The following is a 19,649-nucleotide window of genomic DNA, read 5'->3' on the forward strand; positions in this document are numbered from 1 at the left end:
ATACTTGTGGAATGAATACATCTGGAATACAATTTAGGGATAGATAATTAACTTGCACTATAATTAAGTCTATTTTATACTATACCACATTAATATTTAAAGAGCTTTCAACCCAGGAATTAGGAATATAACTGGCATACATTGAAAGGCTTAGAAAGTTATGGGTGACAGGACATTAGTATTATGAATTAACTTTGCATTTCAGATTTGGCAAGTACTGTAGCCCTACAGGACTAACAGCAAAGGTGATTGAAGAGTTTAGAAATTTGACTGTTTGTATTGGCACAGAACTGACTTATCTTAACAAAGAAAGTACAAGGTGACAATTTGTTATTGAACAAAGCACACTAAAGAGACAACCCGAAGAAGTTTAAAATCCACATTGTGCTGCACCTGCTTCGACTCTGACAAGATATGAGCATGATTAAAAACCAAATATGACAAAATATCTTAGACTAGAGGCAGTCAGTATATATATATATATGGCAAATATTTGTGTGCTAGGCACTTTTGTATACATGTTAACCCAATTCACCCTCACAACAGCACTATGATGAAGGTATTATAATCTCCACTTTATAGATGACAACACCTGAGGTTTACCGAAGTGAGGTAACTCAATAAAGTCACCCAACCAGGAAGTGGCATTCATGTTATAAATCTGGTCTTCAACACAGAGGCCATTGATTTCTCTATCACATTGTCATTTCATCATTAATATTTCCTCCTGAGGATGTTAACAGCATCAGAGAATTATGAATTAGAATCACTTCAGTCCATTTTATGATCAGTTATACATTCTACATAACCCAGTAACAAATCCTGAGCACATGTCCAGATCCCGAATGGAGTATCTTAACAAATTCTGCTGAAAAAGATATCAATTAATATAGCCAGTGGTATTAATTACACTCCCCTTTTATGAATGCTTAGGGTGCTTGTAGTAAAGGAATTCATCTAAAGTATTATTAATGAAATTTAAGATTTCCAAAGGGCCTTTCAGAGTTCTCTACCACACGGGAATCTGCTTTCAAGCCCAGAAATATAGGAAATATGCCCTTCCTTTTCTGATTCAGGTAGTAAAGTTGAAAATAATTCCAGACTATTCCTCAGCCATTAGAAACGACAAATACCCACCATTTGCTTCGACGTGGATGGAACTGGAGGGTATTACGCTGAGTGAAATAAGTCAATCGGAGGACAAACATTATATGGTCTCATTCATTTGGGGAATATAAAAAGTAGTGAAAGGGAATAAAGGGGAAAGGAGAAAAGAATAAGTGGGAAATATCAGAAAGGGAGACAGAACATGAAAGACTCCTAACTCTGGGAAACGAACTAGGGGTGGTGGAAGGGGAGGTGGGCGGGAGGTGGGGGTGACTGGGTGACGGGCACTGAGGTAAGCACTTGACGAGATGAGCACTGGGTGTTATTCTATATGTTGGCAAATTGAACACCAATAAAAAACAAATTTATAAAATAAAAAAAGAAAAAGAAAATAATTCCAGACTCAACTAGCTGTTTAACACTGATCCAATCCAACATATTTAAGTTCTATGTAGAACTCCACATGGAATTTAAATTTTACAAAGTTTAAAAAAATATTGTTTCAACTATTCATTTCAAATGGTTGTTGAGATCTCAACTACAATACCATTCACCATGCAGATGAATACAGGAAGTTATGAGACATAATTCTGTCCTTTAGGTGGAAGGAGTTAGAGCTGGAAGACAAAAGCTCCAGCAAGAAAAGCAGACTGTACTCCTAGTCCTGGATCCACCATTTATTAACTACTTACGAGACTCACATTAAACTGAAAATAATGATGTATACTTCACAAGACTGTTGTGAGGATTGCATGGGTTAACATAAGTAAAGGGTCTAGACAGTCTGATACATAGTCGGTGTACAAAAGTTAAACCCATTTCTATTTTTGCTGTCAGTATTATTAAAGGCTAGGGAGTGCAAACAATATAAAATGCAATTATTGAAAAATAATGGGGCACACTTTTGGTAGTGAGTGCTATTGCTATTTTTTCATCCATAGGCATGCAGGATGAACTTTGTTACCTATGCCAAAAATATTATCATTCTCATAAAAATAATTTCTTAGATCAGTAATGCCTAAAGTACTTTTACATTACCCCCCCCAAAAAAAAAACATAGGAGTTAAGTAAAGCAAGTTTTCTGTCCCTGTTAAACACAGCTAGTAAGGGATGGGGCCACAATCTTCTGACACGATGCACAGTGCTCCTGCTACAGCACGCAATGCTTCTGATCCCTAGATATCTACCCATTCCATTCTGCTAACTCCTAACAATGCTAAACAAGCATGTCAACTTGAGCAGGCAGGTGAAAGAAAGCACTTTATTTCAATACTATGTCTATGCCTGTGTCTGTATCTGTATCCATATCTACATTAAATTAAACACAATGACAATTGCCTTTTAGAAGTCAAACCTGGCTAGCAATTTCATATGGTTCAACATGGTTACATATATGCACTAGAGGATCCTGTTGAAGAGGGTAGGTTTTGCTACTGGGCAAATGTTGGACCTACAGCCCAGCTCTTTCATGTAAGTTGTGTGAATAAGGGCAGGATCACAGACTACTGTGAGCCTCAGAAGCCTCACTGTTTTAAATGAAATATTAAAATCCATAATACTTGTTAGAATTGCACATAGCATATACTAAGCCCTCAATAACTTAATTACTGTTAATAGTACTTTTACTATTATGAGTAGCAGTGAGGATGTGCACTCAAATGGCGAGGAAACCAACCTTACTTTAGTGCCCAGTAGTTCTTTGAATGGGTATCTGTGTGAAGTACAGCAAAATTTTACTACTTCTAGAGGAGTCAATGCAGTGTTGTGCTAGAACCATCCTATTCAACTCACAAGTGCTTAACTTACGTTACATTTTCAGAGATTTTGCAGGCTGGTTCCTGCAGTCATTATTAAAGATTATAATAAAATTACAATTAAATGAACTATATTAAAGGCAAAATAATAAATATTTAAACTCATAATATCTTAGATATTTTACTATTATCTATGCTTTTGACATTATTTACATCTTTTGCTCTGTCTGGTAGAAATACTAATTGACAGCATGCTACTATGCATCCTTTCCTGCCTATATATTCAGTGACATCAGTTTGTTAGCTCTAAATTGGACAATGTAGGAGTGTTAACACCACAGAAATCAGAAAATGCTATCAATCAGGATTTTCCCCCTATAAAGCCAGTTGTTAAACATCTACCAACACATAATTAGACCAGTGTTATACCAGTTGCTTTCAACCATAGTATTATGCTGGTTGGTTATCTGTATATATATCTGCCCTTCCCACCCCATTCATCTGAATTTTAGAATCTGCTTACAGCCATTACTAAAGCCTTGAGTAGAATGAGAAAGAAATGTGCAGGTGTAGATAATTCCACAGCCTCTAAATAAGCCCTGGTTTGGGAAACTCATCAGCCTATATTGTTCCCCTTGGAGCAACTGATATTAAGCATATTTCACTTTGGGGGTTAATATATGTATATACATGCACACAAATACACATACACATCTAGGAAATTCAAATTACAGTTAAATAAATTTGAACACTCTATGAACTTTATAAATTTAAATTTTGTGTAAAAAATTAATATATGGGGCAGCCCAGGCGGCTCAGTGGTTTAGCGCCGCCTTCAGCCCAGGGTGTGATCCTGGAGACCCGGGATCGAGTTCCACGTCAAGCTCCCTGCATGGAGCCTGCTTCTCCCTCTGCCTGTGTCTGTTCCTCTCTCTCTCTGTGTGTGTGTGTGTCTCTCGTGAATAATAAATAAAATCTTTAAAAAATAATGTATGATCATTAATTATAAATTTCATCAACCATTTCTATATATCTGCCAAGTGAGTTGATGCACTCTGACAATAATTGTATATGAAACAAAATTTCAAATATTTTTATGAAAATTATTCACCATGACCAAGTAGGATTTATCCCCGGGACACAAGGCTGGTTCAACACTCGTAAAACAATCAAAGTGATTCATCATATCAGCAAGAGAAAAACCGAGAACCATATGATCCTCTCATTAGATGCAGAGAAAGCATTTGACAAAATACAGCATCTATTCCTGATCAAAACTCTTCAGAGTATAGGGATAGAGGGAACTTTCCTCGACATCTTAAAAGCCATCTACGAAAATCCCACAGCAAATATCATTCTCAATGGGGAAGCACTGGAAACCTTTCCCCTAAGATCAGGAACAAGACAGGGATGTCCACTCTCACCACTGCTATTCAACATAGTACTAGAAGTCCTAGCCTCAGCAATCAGGCAACAAAAAGAAATAAAAGGCATTAATTGGCAAAGAAGAAGTCAAACTCTCCCTCTTCGCCGATGACATGATACTCTACATAGAAAACCCAAAAGAATCCACCCCAAAATTGCTAGAACTCATACAGCAATTCGGCAGTGTGGCAGGATACAAAATCAATGCCCAGAAGTCAGTGGCATTTCTATACACTAACAATGAGACTGAAGAAAGAGAAATTTAGGCGCCAATCCCATTTACAATTGCACCCAAAAGCATAAGATACCTAGGAATAAACCTAACCAAAGAGGTAAAGGATCTATACCCTAAAAACTATAGAACACTTCTGAAAGAAATTGAGGAAGACACAAAGAGATGGAAAAATATTCCATGCTCATGGATTGGAAGAATTAATATTGTGAAAATGTCAATGTTACCCAGGGCAATTTACACGTTTAATGCAATCCCTATCAAAATACCATGGACTTTCTTCAGAGAGTTAGAACAAATTATTTTAAGATTTGTGTGGAATCAGAAAAGACCCCGAATAGCCAGGGGAATTTTAAAAAAGAAAATCATATCTGGAGGCATCACAATGCCAGGTTTCAGGTTGTACTACAAAGCTGTGGTCATCAAGACAGTGTGGTACTGGCACAAAAACAGACACATAGATCAATGGAACAGAATAGAGAATCCAGAAGTGGACCCTCAACTTTATGGTCAACTAATATTCGATAAAGGAGGAAAGACTATCCACTGGAAGAAAGACAGTCTCTTCAATAGATGGTGCTGGGAAAATTGGACATCCACATGCAGAAGAAGGAAACTAGACCACTCTCTTGCACCATACACAAAGATAAACTCAAAATGGATGAAAGATCTACATGTGAGACAAGATTCCATCAAAATCCTAGAGGAGAACACAGGCAACACCCTTTTTGAACTCAGCCACAGTAACTTCTTGCAAGATACATCCACGAAGGCAAAAGAAACAAAAGCAAAAATGAACTATTGGGACTTCATCAAGATAAGAAGCTTTTGCACAGCAAAGGATACAGTCAACAAAACTCAAAGACAACCTACAGGATGGGAGAAGAGATTTGCAAATAACATATCAGATAAAGGGCTAGTTTCCAAGATCTATAAAGAACTTATTAAACTCAACAGCAAAGAAACAAACAATCCAATCATGAAATGGGCAAAAGACAAGAACAGAAATCTCACAGAGGAAGACATAGACATGGCCAACATGCACATGAGGAAATGCTCTGCATCACTTGCCATCAGGGAAATGCAAATCAAAACCACAATGAGATACCACCTCACACCAGTGAGAATGGAGAAAATTAACAAGGCAGGAAACAACAAATGTTGGAGAGGATGTGGAGAAAAGGGAAGCCTCTTACACTGTTGGTGGGAATGTGAAATGGTGCAGCCACTCTGGAAAACTGTGTGGAGGTTCCTCAAAGAGTTAAAAATAGACCTGCCCTACGACCCAGCAACTGCACTGCTGGGGATTTACCCCAAAGATACAGATGCAGTGAAACACCGGGACACCTGCACCCCGATGTTTATAGCAGCAATGTCCACAGTAGCCAAACTGTGGAAGGAGCCTCGGTGTCCATCAAAAGATGAATGGATAAAGAAGATGTGGTTTATGTATACAATGGAATATTCCTCAGCCATTAGAAACGACAAATACCCACCATTTGCTTCGACGTGGATGGAACTGGAGGGTATTATGCTGAGTGAAGTAAGTCAATCGGAGAAGGACAAACATTATATGTTCTCATTCATTTGGGGAATATAAATAATAGTGAAAGGGAATATAAGGGAAAGGAGAAGAAATGTGTGGGAAATATCAGAAAGGGAGACAGAACATAAAGACTCCTAACTCTGGGAAACGAAGTAGGGGTGGTGGAAGGGGAGGAGGGCGGGGGGGTGGGGGTGAATGGGTGACGGGCACTGAGGGGGGCACTTGACGGGATGAGCACTGGGTGTTATTATGTATGTTGGTAAATTGAACACCAATAAAAAATAAATTTATTATAAAAAAATAAAACTGCACAAACAGAAAAAACAAAAAAGATATTTTTATGTTTATTTTCTTAAAGATTTTATTTATTTATTTGAGAGAGAGGGAGAGCATGAGAGAGAGCATGAGCAGAAGAGAGGGGCAGAGGGAGAGGGAGAAACAACTCCCCACTGAGCACAGCTGATGCAGGCTGGATCCCAGGATCCTGGGGTCATGACCTGAGCCGAAGGCAGATGCTTAACCAACTAAGCCACCCAGGCCCCCCACACAGTATTTTTAAGAACAGGTATGACAAAGGTACACGCCAATATTTTTGCAGTTTGGAAACAATGCACAAAAATATTTTGTGGTGCTAGAACATTCTTTAGCATAGAGCAATATCCAGGGAAGAGAAAAATTTGTATCTTAGGAACCGTTACAATGAGAAGACTTAGGCAGAAATGAACGATGCCAAATATTTTGCAAAATAAATCTAAGGAGTTTGGATGACATTGGGTGGGCCCCTAAGCAATTAAAAGCAGATTCAAAATATTCAATTGGACACTCATCCTTGAACACCATATTGCAATTGGAAACTGCATTGAAAACTAATTGAGGAGAAAGAATAATCCAGACATATTGAAGACAACTGTTTAAATTTGCATATGCAATTAGTTGTGTTGTGTATATTAGACATTTAATAATGGATATAAATATATGTATTTGCAGCATACTAGCTTTTAAAAAAATACAGAAATGGAGCCACACTACTTTAAAATCTGCTTTTTCTTTTAGAACACTTACTAGCTTGGTGACCTTAGACAAAATATCCATGCCTCAGTTTCCTCATGTGTAAGGATAATAACAGTACTTCCCTCATAAAGTTGTAAAAATAAAATGAGCTAATAGAGATAAAAGTGCTTAGAAAAATTTTCAGCACACAATAAGCTTTCAGTATTTGTTGGTTATAATAGCTATTATTGTTGCCCTGAAGCAATACCATTTATTGAGCATATATCATGTATAAAATGCTCTAAATATCATCACCTTGCTTAATCTTCATAACAACCATGATGAGGTTACTATTATATTAAACCTACATTATTAATAAGTTGTTTGTGGCCCCATAGTTAGTCAGTCGGAGAATAAATCAAGGATTTATACAAATGCTTCCCTAACACCAAAAACCCACACTCATCCTATTGAGTATTTCTCAAAATATAGTCTATACCATCTTCATTAGAATCACCTAGGTAAAAAAAAAAAAAATCACCTAGGTGCTTGTTAAAATGCAAATTTGCAGTCTTTATGAAATGCTTACTAGGGCAGCCCGGGTGGCTCAGTTGTTTAGCGCCACCTTCAGCCCAGGACATGATCCTGGAGACCTGGGATCGAGTCCCTTGTCGGGCTCCCTGCATGGAGCCTGCTTCTCCCTCTGCCTGTGTCTCTGCCTCTCTCTCTCTCTCTCTCTCTCTCTCTCTCTCTCTCTCTCTCTGTCTCTCATGAATAAATAAAATCTTAAAAAAAATGAAATGCTTACTGATTCAGAATCTCTGACCCTTTTTTAATTTAAAAGACTTATTGCTACTTTATTTTTACTTTTTATTTCCCAAGATATTAATTTTTTATTAAACTATAATTGACATGTTACATTAGCTTCAGGTATACAACATAGTAATTTGACAATTCTATGTTATGCTATGCTCACCACAAGTGTAGCTACCCTCTGTCACCACAACACTATTCCAATACTATTAAATCTATTCCCTATGCTATACCTTTCATCTTTGTAACGTATTCATTCCACAACTGGAAGCCCAAACCTCCCACTCCTCTTCATGCATTTTGCCCATACCTCCAACTCCCTTCTCCTTTGGCAACCATCAGTTTGGTTTCGGTATTTATGGGTCTATTTCCGCTTTTGTGTTTTTTTTAGATTCCATATAAAGGGTAATCATATGGTATTTGTCTTTCCCTGTCTGGTTTATTTCACTTAGCATAATACTCACTAGGTCCATCCATGTTGTTGCAACAAATGTCATCACATTTTTTTTATGGTTGAGTAATATTCCTGTGTGTGTGTGTGTGTGTGTGTGTGTGTGTGTGTTTACACCAGATCTTCTTTATCCATTCATTGATCAATGGACACTTGGGATGCTTCCATATCTTGGCGATTGTAAAAAATGCTGTAATGAACATAAGGGTGCATATACCCCTTTGAATTAGTGTTTTTTTTTAAGATTCTTTAGGCAATTACCTAGTAGTGCAACTACCAGATCATATTGTACTTCTATTTGTAATTTTTTGAGGAACCTCCATACTATGTTCCAGTGGCTGCACCAGTTTGCATTCCCACCAACAATGCAGGAGAGGTCTGTTTTCTCTAAACTCTTGCCAACACTTCTTATATCTTTTTGATACTAGCCAGTCTGACAAGTATACAGTGATATCTCATTGTGGTTTTGATTCACATTTCCCTGATGAGAAAAATGTTACTTTTTGACCAGTTCTTTGTTTTTTATTTATTTATTTATTTATTTATTTATGATAGTCACAGAGAGAGAGAGAGAGAGGCAGAGACACAGGCAGAGGGAGAAGCAGGCTCCATGCACTGGGAGCCCGACGTGGGATTCGATCCCGGGTCTCCAGGATCACGCCCTGGGCCAAAGGCAGGCGCCAAACCGCTGCGCCACCCAGGGATCCCTTGACTAGTTCTTTAGATGATGCTTGCACACATTAATGGTTGACTAACAATGCATTGTGTCATGTTGGCTACACTCTAACTTTCCCACTGGAACATTTTACCATTAACACCAATGCAAAAAGTCTACAAGATATGGTTCTGGCAGTATCAACCAAAGGACTACTGATTATTTTTTCTCTCCTCAGTTCTCAAGGCATTTATACTTACAATCATTTAGACAAATTATCAGGTAATAATTAAAACTCTATTTGCTCACTATAAGTTAAAAGTAATTTTATCTTTTTCAAAGACTGCAGATTGATACTCAGGTCCATCCAATATGAGTCCCCTTCTGCTTTATGAAACAGTAGATGATGAATTATTACACTATAAATAAATAAGTCTGATTAATAAAATTTGGGCTGCTTCTGTTAGTGTGGTTAGTATCAGGCTACCTAGCACTTTCAGAAACTACTACACTAAAATACAGAACCTGCTCTGTGTGTGTGTGTGTGTGCCCACACATGCAATATTTGGAAGAGAAAAATTTAGAAAAATAAATTGTTCTCAAAGTCACTTCCAAATACACTCATTATTATGTGTAGTGTTTAAATATATATACTCATTTCTTGGCTATTTCTTCACGCTTTTGAACATAATCATTTTTGACATATTTATCATTGTATTTTATAAACAATTTATAGTCCTTTTTATTCACCTATATGATTTTTTTGTTATGAAAGCCTTCATATACATTTTTCAGTGACTGATAATGTTGCACCTATAATAAGTTGAGCACTATAATATACCCAATTATTATAGAATAATTGCACATTTAGATCATTCAATTATTTTATCAATTGTAAAGTCTAAAATACCAAATTGTTAATAATTGTTATCTTTGAGTATAACAATTGTGTGTAGTTATTTTTGAGTTTTTCAAAATGCCTACCACTAACATATAAAAATTTAACAGAAAATGTTATTCAAAATAAAATCAATTGTATAACACGTTATTATACAATAATAATACAGATGTTACTATACAATAATAATAATACAGATTTAAAAACTACCAATCTCAGGCTGAATTTAAGAAGGAGTCTCTAGGAAAAACCAAAGACAACAGGTAAGACAAAAGCAAGGATACTAGAGGAAATTTTAGACTCCAATGTCTCAGCTACAACAACTAGTACACACAGTCTAGTTCCTACTCAGATAAAATAAAACCTAATACTAAGGCCTATTTATCATAGTTCCCTTTACCTTATACATCATGCATGGCATTCAACAACAAAAAAATCACAAGACATGCTAAAAGGCAAAAAACACATTCTGATAAGCAAAAGCAAGCATCAGAATCAAACTTGGATATGACAGAGAGTTTGGAATTATCAAACCAGGAATTTAAAATAATTATAATTAATATGCTACAGGCTCTAACTTTTAAAATGGACAATATGTAAGAAAAGATGTGTAATATAAGCTGATAGATTGAAACTCTAAAAATCTCAAGAGAAAATCTAGAATTCAAAAACTATGTAACAGATATTTTAAAATGTCTTTGATAGGCTCAATCAGTAGACTAGACATGGCCAAAGAATCAGAGAGCTTGGGGATCCCTGGGTGGCGCAGCAGTTTGGCGCCTGCCTTTGGCCCAGGGCGCGATCCTGGAGACCCGGGATCGAGTCCCACGTCGGGCTCCCGGTGCATGGAGCCTGCTTCTCCCTCTGCCTGTGTCTCTGCCTCTCTCTCTCTCTCTCTCTCTGTGTGTGACGATCATAAAAAAAAAAAAAGAATCAGAGAGCTTAAAGATATGTCAATTGAAACTTCCCAAATTGAAAAGGGGAAAAGGAGTTTTAAAATATGGGATGGAATATCCCTACAAATATCCTTATGAAAGAATAACATATACATAATGGGAATATCAGAAGGATGAGATAGGAAAGGAACAGAATAAATGAATAAAGTAATAATAGCTGAGATTTTTCCAAAATTAATGATTGACACCAAAATAAAAATCCAGGAAACTCAGAGAACATCAAGGATGATATTCCAAAAGAATCTACAACTAGACATATTATACCCAAACTAAAGAAAACTAAAGACAAAGAAAATCTTAAATAAAACCAGAAGAGAGAAAACCCACATTACCTATAGAGGAATAAAAATAACAAATATCACACTTTTTTTTTCAAACACCATGCAAACAAGAAGAGAGTACAATGAAATATATTAAGCACTGAAAGGAAAAGAAAAAACTCACAAACCTAGAATTCTGTATCCAGTGAAAATATCCTTCAAGAGTAAAGGAAAATAAAGATGGTCTCCAAAATAATTAAACAGAGAGAATTTGTTAACAGTAGACCTGCCTTGGGATGCCTAAGTGGCTCAGTGGTTAAGTGTCTGCCTTAGGCTCAGGGCATGATCCCAGGGTCCTGGGATCGAATCCCACGTTGGGCTCCCTGCAGGGAACCTGCTTCTCCCTCTGTCTGTGTCTCTGCCTCTCTGTGCTTTACATGAATAAATAAATAAAATCTTAAAAAAAGCAATAGACCTGCCTTGCAAGAAATGTTGAAAGTTCTTCAGAGAGAAAGAAAATTATATAGGTCAGAAACTGGAACCTGCATAAAGAAAGGAAGGGTAGGGCAGCCCAGATGGGTCAGCCATCTAGTGCCCCCTTCAGCCCAGGGTGTGATCCGTGTGATCCTGGAGACCCGGGATCAAGTCCCACATCAGGCTCCCTGCATGGAGCCTGCTTCTCCCTCTGCCTGTGTCTCTGCCTCTCTCTCTCTCTCTCTCTCTCTCTCTCTCTCTCATAAATAAATAAATAAAATCTTTAAAAAAGAAAAGAAAGGAAGGGTATTAGAGAAGAAATTAGTGAAGGAAAAATACTTTATTTTTCTTATTCTTAATCTAACAGAAAATAATTTATTCAAAATAAAAATAGAAACAACTTTTGGGATGATCGATCATGAATAAATGAAATGAATGACATCAAAGTTATGGGAGACAGAGGGAGGAACTGGGAATACTCTATAATAAGGCACATACACTATATGTGAAGGGAAAGTGGACTTAGATTGGTTGTAAATGTATACTGCAATCAAGGGTAGCACTAAAAATATAAAAAGTATAACTGTTACTATGCTAAGAAAGACAATGGAATCATAAAATGGTCAATTAAAGCAAGGACAGGAAGAAAAAAAGAGTAATACACTAAAAATTGTTTAAATTATTTTTTCTTATTGCTTGCAAACTTGAAATGATAACAAACTGCATTTCAAAGACTTAGAGAAAAAAATGTAAAAGCTGATAATAAAAATAGTAATAACCTAAAAGTTTCCTATTAAAAAACGTTTTCCTAAAGATTACAAAAAAAAAAAGAAAAGAAAAAGAGAGTAATACAAAAAGAAACAAAGCATTGGGTCATGCATTGAAAATAATAACAAATATTAAAATATTATAGACATAAATCAAACTATATAAATACTCACTATAAATACCAATGGTATTGATGCACTGATTAAAAGACAGATGTCAAAGTGAATCGAAAAACACAACCCAGCTATATGTTGCCTTCAAGAAACTCACTTTAATATAAAAATACAGATAGATCAAAGTAAAAGAATAGAGAAAAATATGCCATTGTATGGGCACTAACCAAGAGGTTGGAATAGTTATATTAATTTCAGACAAAGGAAACTTCAGAGCAAAGTAAATCATGAAAAATAAATAAAGGCATTACTAATAATAGGGTTAATTACCTAAGAAGACATAAGAATCCTTAATGTATATATACCAACTATCAAGTGTCAAGATACCAATATATATGCAGCAAAAACTGACAGAACTGCAAAAAAGAAATACATGGATGCACTTTTAAAGTTGCAGAGTTCAATACCCCTCTATCGGTAATTCATAGATCTAGTAGGCAGAAAATAAGTAAAGATATAGTTGAACTGAACCACACCATCAATCATCTGGATCTAATTGACATTTATGGAATATTTCCTTCATCCAACAACAGAAGAATACACATTCGTCTCAAACTTACACAGAACGTTTACCAAGAAGATGAAATTCTGGGCCATAAAACTCACCTTAACAAATTTTTAAAAAATAGACATCATATAAAGCATGCTCTCAAATAACAATGGAATTAAACTAGAAATCAATAAGAGTAAGACTTCCCTAAATATTTGGAGATTTAAAAACATACTTCTAAATGGCACAGGGATCAAAGAAGTCTCAGGAGAAAAATTAAAATATTCTGAATGAAATTAAATTGAAACTACAACTTAACAAATTTGTAACGGCAGTAAAAGCTGTGCTTAAAGTGAAGTGTAATGCATTAAGTGCATATACCAGAAAATAAGGAAGAAACGTGTAAAATCAATATAAGGTTCTACCTCAGTAAACTAGAAAAATAGGGATAAATTCAATCTAAATTAGCCAGAATAAATTAAATAATAAATATTAGGACAACAATCAATGAAGTTTTAAATAGGAAAACAATAGAGAAATTCAACAAAATCAAAAGCTGGGTTTTTAAGAGATCAGTAAAATTGATAAATCTCTATCCAGTCTAACCAAGAAAAAAGAGGAGATAAAAATTATTTTTTAAACTTTTTTATTGTAGTAAAATACACATAATAAAATTTACCATCTTAACCATTTTTAAGTGTACAGTTAAATACATTCACATTGTTGTGCAACCATCTATCTCCAGGAGTCTTTTCACCTTACAAAACTGAAACTCTGTACCCACAAAACAGTGACTCCTCATTTCTCCTTCCGTTGGCCCAAGGCAACCATCACCAATATAAGCACTGTACCCATTAAACAATAATTCCTTCTTCTCCTCTCCTCCCATTCCCTAGTAACCTCTAATATATTTTCTGTATCTATGAATTTGACCTATCATGAGGTATGATAGGTACCTCATAAAAGTAGAATCATACAATATTTCTTTTGTGACTGGCTTCTTTCACTTAGCATAATGTCCTCAAGGTTCATTCATGTTGTAGTATGTGTCAGAATTTCCTTTTTTAAGGCTGAATGATATCCCATTGTATGTATATACCACATTTTGCTTATCCTTTCATCCACAGAGGGACACTTGGGTTCCTTCTACCTTTTGATTATTGTGAATAATTCTGCTATGATCATGGGTGCACAAATATCTGTTTGAGTTGCTCCTTTCTTTTTTTGGGGGGAGGGGGAGATGCACTTCCCTGAGAGGCCTTTAAAAGGGAGGAGACAAATTATTAATATCGGAATGAAAAGGGCTAACACTACTGATCCCTTAAATACTAAAAGAAAAATAAGGAAATAGTAGGGACAAATCTATGCCCACATATTTGACAACCAGGTGAAATAGACCAATTCTTTGAAAGATACAAACTATAGAGCCTCACAAAAGGAGAAACACATAACCTGAAAAGACTATGTATATTAAAGAAGTTGAATCAATAATTAATAGCCATCTTACAAAAAAAGTAGCAGGCTTAGACAGTTTCACTAGTATATTCTAACAAATATTTGAGAAAGAAGCGATCAATTCTCTCCAATCTGCTCTGAAAAATATAGAAGCAGAGGGCACACTTCCCAACTTATACTGTAAAGCCAGCATTACCTTAATACCAAAAAAGACAAAGACATTAGAAAAAAGAAAAACAATAGGCCAATGTCTCTCATAAACATAAATGTAAAAATCCTCAACAGAATATTAGTAAATAGAATCCAACAATGTATAAGAAGAGTTATACGCTACGACCAAGTGGGATTTATCCCAGGTATGTAAGGCTGGTTCAATACTCCAAAATCAATTAATGCAATTTTTCATATCAACTGGCTAAATAAAGTCATATATCCATACATGCATAAAAACATTTACAAAATCCAACACCCATTTGTGATAAAAATTCTCAGCCAACTTAAAGGAGAAATTCCTCAATCTCATAAAAAGCACCTACAAAAAACCTACAGGTAACATTATACCTAATTATAAAAACTAGATGATTTCCCTCTAATTTTAGGAACAATGTAAGCATTTTCTCTCTGCTCCTATTCAAAATTGTACTGGAAATCTTAACTAATGCAATAAGATAAAGAATGGAAATAAAATATATGTAAATTGAGAAGGAAGAAATAAACTATTCAGACTGCATTATTGTCTTCGTAAAAAAATCTCAAAAAATTAGCAATAACAAAAAAATGGGGACTCAAAAGCAATTAAAACAAGGTTGCAGGATACAGGTTAATATATATAAATCAATTGCTTTCCTACATACCAGCAGCGAACAATTGTAATTTGGAATTTAAAACATAACACCATTTACATTAGTAGGAAAAAAGGAAATACTTAGGTATAAATCTAACAATATATGTACAAGATCTATATGAGCAAAAGTACAAAACTCTGATGAAAGAAATTAAAGATTTATATAAATGGGAAGATATTCCATGTTCACAGATAGGAATATTCAATATTATTAACATGTTGGTTCTTCCTAAATGATCTACAGATTTAATGCAATGCCAGTAATAATCTCACCAATCTACTTGTGGATACTTACTGATTCTAAAGTTTCTATAGAAAAGCAAAGGACCAGAATAGCCCATATAATATTGAAGAAGATCAAAGTTGGAGAACTAACAATCCAACTTCGAGGCTCATTTGGTTTATTTCTTTTATTGAAGTATAATTAACACACTGTGTTATATTAGTTTCAGGTGTACAATATAATGATTCAACAATTCTATACATTTCTTGGTGCTCATCTTGATGTGTGTACTTTATATATTTCACCATCCCTTTGCCGACCTCTCCTCTGGCAGCCACCAGTTTGTTCTGTATTTAAATGCCTGGGGTTTTTTGTTGTTGTTGTTGTTTTGTTTTGTTGGTTAGTTTCTTTTCTTTAACAAGAGAACAAATCTATACCTGTATTTATTTACCTTTTTTTTAATTTTCATAAGTTAGTAATTTTTTTATAAATTTAATTTTTATTAGTGTTCAATTTGCCAACATACAGAATAACACCCAGTGCTCATCCCCTCAAGTGCCCCCCTCAGCGCCTGTCACCCAGTCACCCCCACCCCCCGCCCACCTCCCCTTCCACCACCCATAGTTCGTTTCCCAGAGTTAGGAGTCTCTCATGTTCTGTCTCCCTTTCTGATATTTCCCACTCATTTTTTTCTCCTTTCCCCTTTATTTCCTTTCACTATTTTTTATATTAAGTTTAAATCCTTGACGGATACAGCATCACACAGATTCTGTGGCCAATGGCTGTAACAGGAAGGCTCCTTCAGAATTTGGCATGAACCATGTCACTGTTTCCAGGAGCAGGAGTTACTTTTCCCCAGATCACTCTGGTTTTATTTGGTTTGCCACCAGGAGTCACTGTGTTGTTCTTTACTTTGTATGCATAAGCACATCTCTTGCCTAGATAGAATTCAATTTTATCTCGAGCATAAACATCTACAAGTTTAAGAAGAGCTATGTGCTCCCTCTGGTTCTGGAGACCTTGCTTAGAGCCAGCAAACATGGCCTTTGAGACATGTTGTTTCAGGAGCCTATTCCCAGCAGGCTCCCACAGGTTGGCAGAAAGAGAAGTTTTGCTTCTTTAATTCAACATATGAGTCAAATCATATGGTATTTATCTTTCTCTGATTGACTTATTTCACGTAGCATAATACCACCTAGTTCCATCCATGTCATTACAAATGGAAAGATTTCATTCTTTTATTGGGTTTTTTCCATATCTTAGATATTATAAATAATGCTGCAATAAGCATAGGGGTGCATATATCTTTTTTAATCCGTGTTTTTGTTTTATCTGGGTAAATACCCAGTAGTGGAACTACTGGATCATACGGTAATTCCATTTTTAATTTTTTGAGAACCTCCATACTGTTTTCCACAGTGGCTACACCAAATTGCATTCCTACCAATAGGGCTCAAGGGTTCCTATTTCTCTGCATCCTTGGAAACACCTGTTATTTCTTGTGTTTTCAATTTTCACCATTCTGACTGTTGTAAAGTGATATCTCATTGTGGTTTTGATTTGCATTTCCCTGGTGTTCAGTGATGTTGAGTATCTTTTCATGTGTCTGTTGGCCATCTGTATTTCTTCTTTGGAAAAATGTCTACTCAGGTCAGGACTTATTTTAAAACTACAATAATCAAGACAGTGTGATATTGGTGAAATAACAGAGACATAGATCAGTGGGATATACTAAAGAGTCCAGAAATAGATCCAAACAAATATAGTCAATTGATCTTTGACAAAGAAGCAAAGGCAACACAATGGAGGAAAAATAAAGTCTTTTCAACAAATGGTGCCAAAAAATTAGATATCCACATGTAAAAAATAATGATTCTAGACACAGACCTTATACCTCTTACACTTTTCACAAGAATTAACACAAAATGGATCATAGGCCTAAATATAAAACACAAAACAATAAAATTCTAGAAGACAATGTTGGAGAAAATCCAGGTGAACTTGAGTTTGGCAATAAATTTTTAGATGTAACTCCTTTTTAAAAAATATTTTATTTATTTATTCATGAGAGGCAGAGAGAGAGAAAGAGAGAAGCAGAGACATAGGCAGAGGGAGAAGCAGGCTTCCTACAGGGAGCCTGATGTGGGACTTGATTCCAGGACCCCGGGATCTCGCCCTGAGCCAAAGGCAGACGCTAAACCACTCAGCCATGCAGGCATCCCTAGATGTAATTCTAAAAGCAGAATCCATATAAGAAAAAAATCAATAAGTTGGACTTCATTAAAACTAAAACCTCCTGCTCTGGGAAAGACAATGTTAGCAGAATGGAAAAAAATCCACAAATTGAGATACAATATTTTCAAAACACATAACTGATAAAAGACATGTATCCAAAATATTTGAAGAACTCTTGAGACTCACCAGTATGGAAACAAACAACCCAATTAAGATGTGGGTGAAATATCTAAACAGACACCTCAACAAAGAGATACACATATGGCAAATAAGCTGTGTAAAGATGCTCAACACCATATGTTAGGGATTTGCAAGTTAAAACAATGAGATACTATTACACACCTATTAGAATGGCTAAAATCCAAAACACTGACAACACAAATGCTGACAAGGATGTAGAACAGTAGGAACTCTCTTTCACTGCTGGTGGGAATGCAAATGGTACAGTCACTTTGGAAGACAGCTTGGCAGTTTCTTACAAAACTAAGCATATTCTTACCATATAACATTTGTACTCTTTTTGTACCCAAAAGGGTACAATCATTTGTACCCAATTGATTTGAAATCTTAAATGCAGACAAAAACTGTACACAAGTATTTATAGCAGCCTTATCAACAAATGCTCCCAAATTTCCAGGAACCAAGTTGTTCTTCAATAGCTGAACGGCTAAACAAACTGAGGTACATCTATATAATAGAATATTATTCAGCAATAGAGTGAAATGAGCTATTAAGCCACAAAAAGAAATGGAGGAGCATTAAATTCATATTGCTAAGTGAAAAAAAGCAAATCTTTAAAAGGTACTGTATTATTCTCACTATATGGCATTCTGTAATGGCAAAACTATATAGACAGTAAAAAGATAAGTGATCACCAGGGATTGAGGGGTGAGAAGCAAAGGGATAAATAGTTGGAGCACAGGGATTTTTACAACAGTGAAACTATTTTGCATGATACTACAATGGTGGCTACATGATGTTATGAGTTTGTCAAAACCCACAGACCTGCAGAATACCAAGTGTGAATCTTAATATAAAATAAAAGTACATTGAACATCACTGTAATAGCCCTGATTACATTTCTATTTTCATAAGATAGAGTTCCATAAGTAAACTCAGTCAATATGTATGGTTATATTTAAGATGCTTGTTACAAATGAATCAATTTCCTAAAGTGTTTGCTCACACCAGTGACCAGTGTGACATCTTAGAGTCTCACAGTAGATTTTACATTTATCAGTCTGGCTCTTCCCTAATCCTGGCAAGTCAACTCACAAAAGAGTAAATGTTGGTCATAAGAAAGAGAAGTCTTGAGGATAGAGACAACAGATTAGCTAAAGGCATCACTCTTGGGAAACAAGAGTAGTAGTTATTTGTCACTTCTTGGCTGCTCAGCATCCAAGCCCATTTGAACACTTAGCTGTACCAAGACAATGAATAATTTTCTTCCCCTATCTTTGTTAAGTTAAATTTATCAGTAAAAAAACCCAATAACTTAGTATATATATAAAATAGCAGCCCCTTATTGTGTTTATCAGTTGTTTGTGCATTTCATTGCTGAGATGTATTCCACTGTATGAGTGTAACAGTTCTTTTATCTTTTAACCAATTGATGGGCATTTGGATTGTTTCCAGTTTGGGGCTATTTTGAATAACGCTGACATAAATAATTACATACAAGTCTTTGTTGATCAATCTTGAAAGGGTTATGCTAAGTGGAAAAAACCTCAGATACTGTAAAATTTTATTTATATGATATTACGGAAGAGGCAAAATCACAGTGACAAAAATCTGATCCATAGGGAAGAGATAAATTGAAAAGAGCACAAGAAAACTTGGGAGGTTATGAAAATGTCCTATATCTTGATTTTGGTATAAGTCACATAATTATATTAATTTA

The 19,649-nt window shown here is 35.5% G+C and overlaps 1 pseudogene; it reads right to left on the minus strand.

Annotated features, from left to right (window-relative positions):
* Positions 1 to 16,249: 16,249 nt before the first annotated feature.
* The window catches only part of LOC129518118 (60S ribosomal protein L35a-like), a 98,958-nt pseudogene continuing 95,558 nt past the window's right edge, over positions 16,250 to 19,649 (minus strand).

The sequence above is a fragment of the Nyctereutes procyonoides genome, unplaced genomic scaffold, assembly GCF_905146905.1.
Source record: "Nyctereutes procyonoides isolate TBG_1078 unplaced genomic scaffold, NYPRO_anot_genome, whole genome shotgun sequence".
NCBI lineage: Eukaryota > Metazoa > Chordata > Mammalia > Carnivora > Canidae > Nyctereutes > Nyctereutes procyonoides.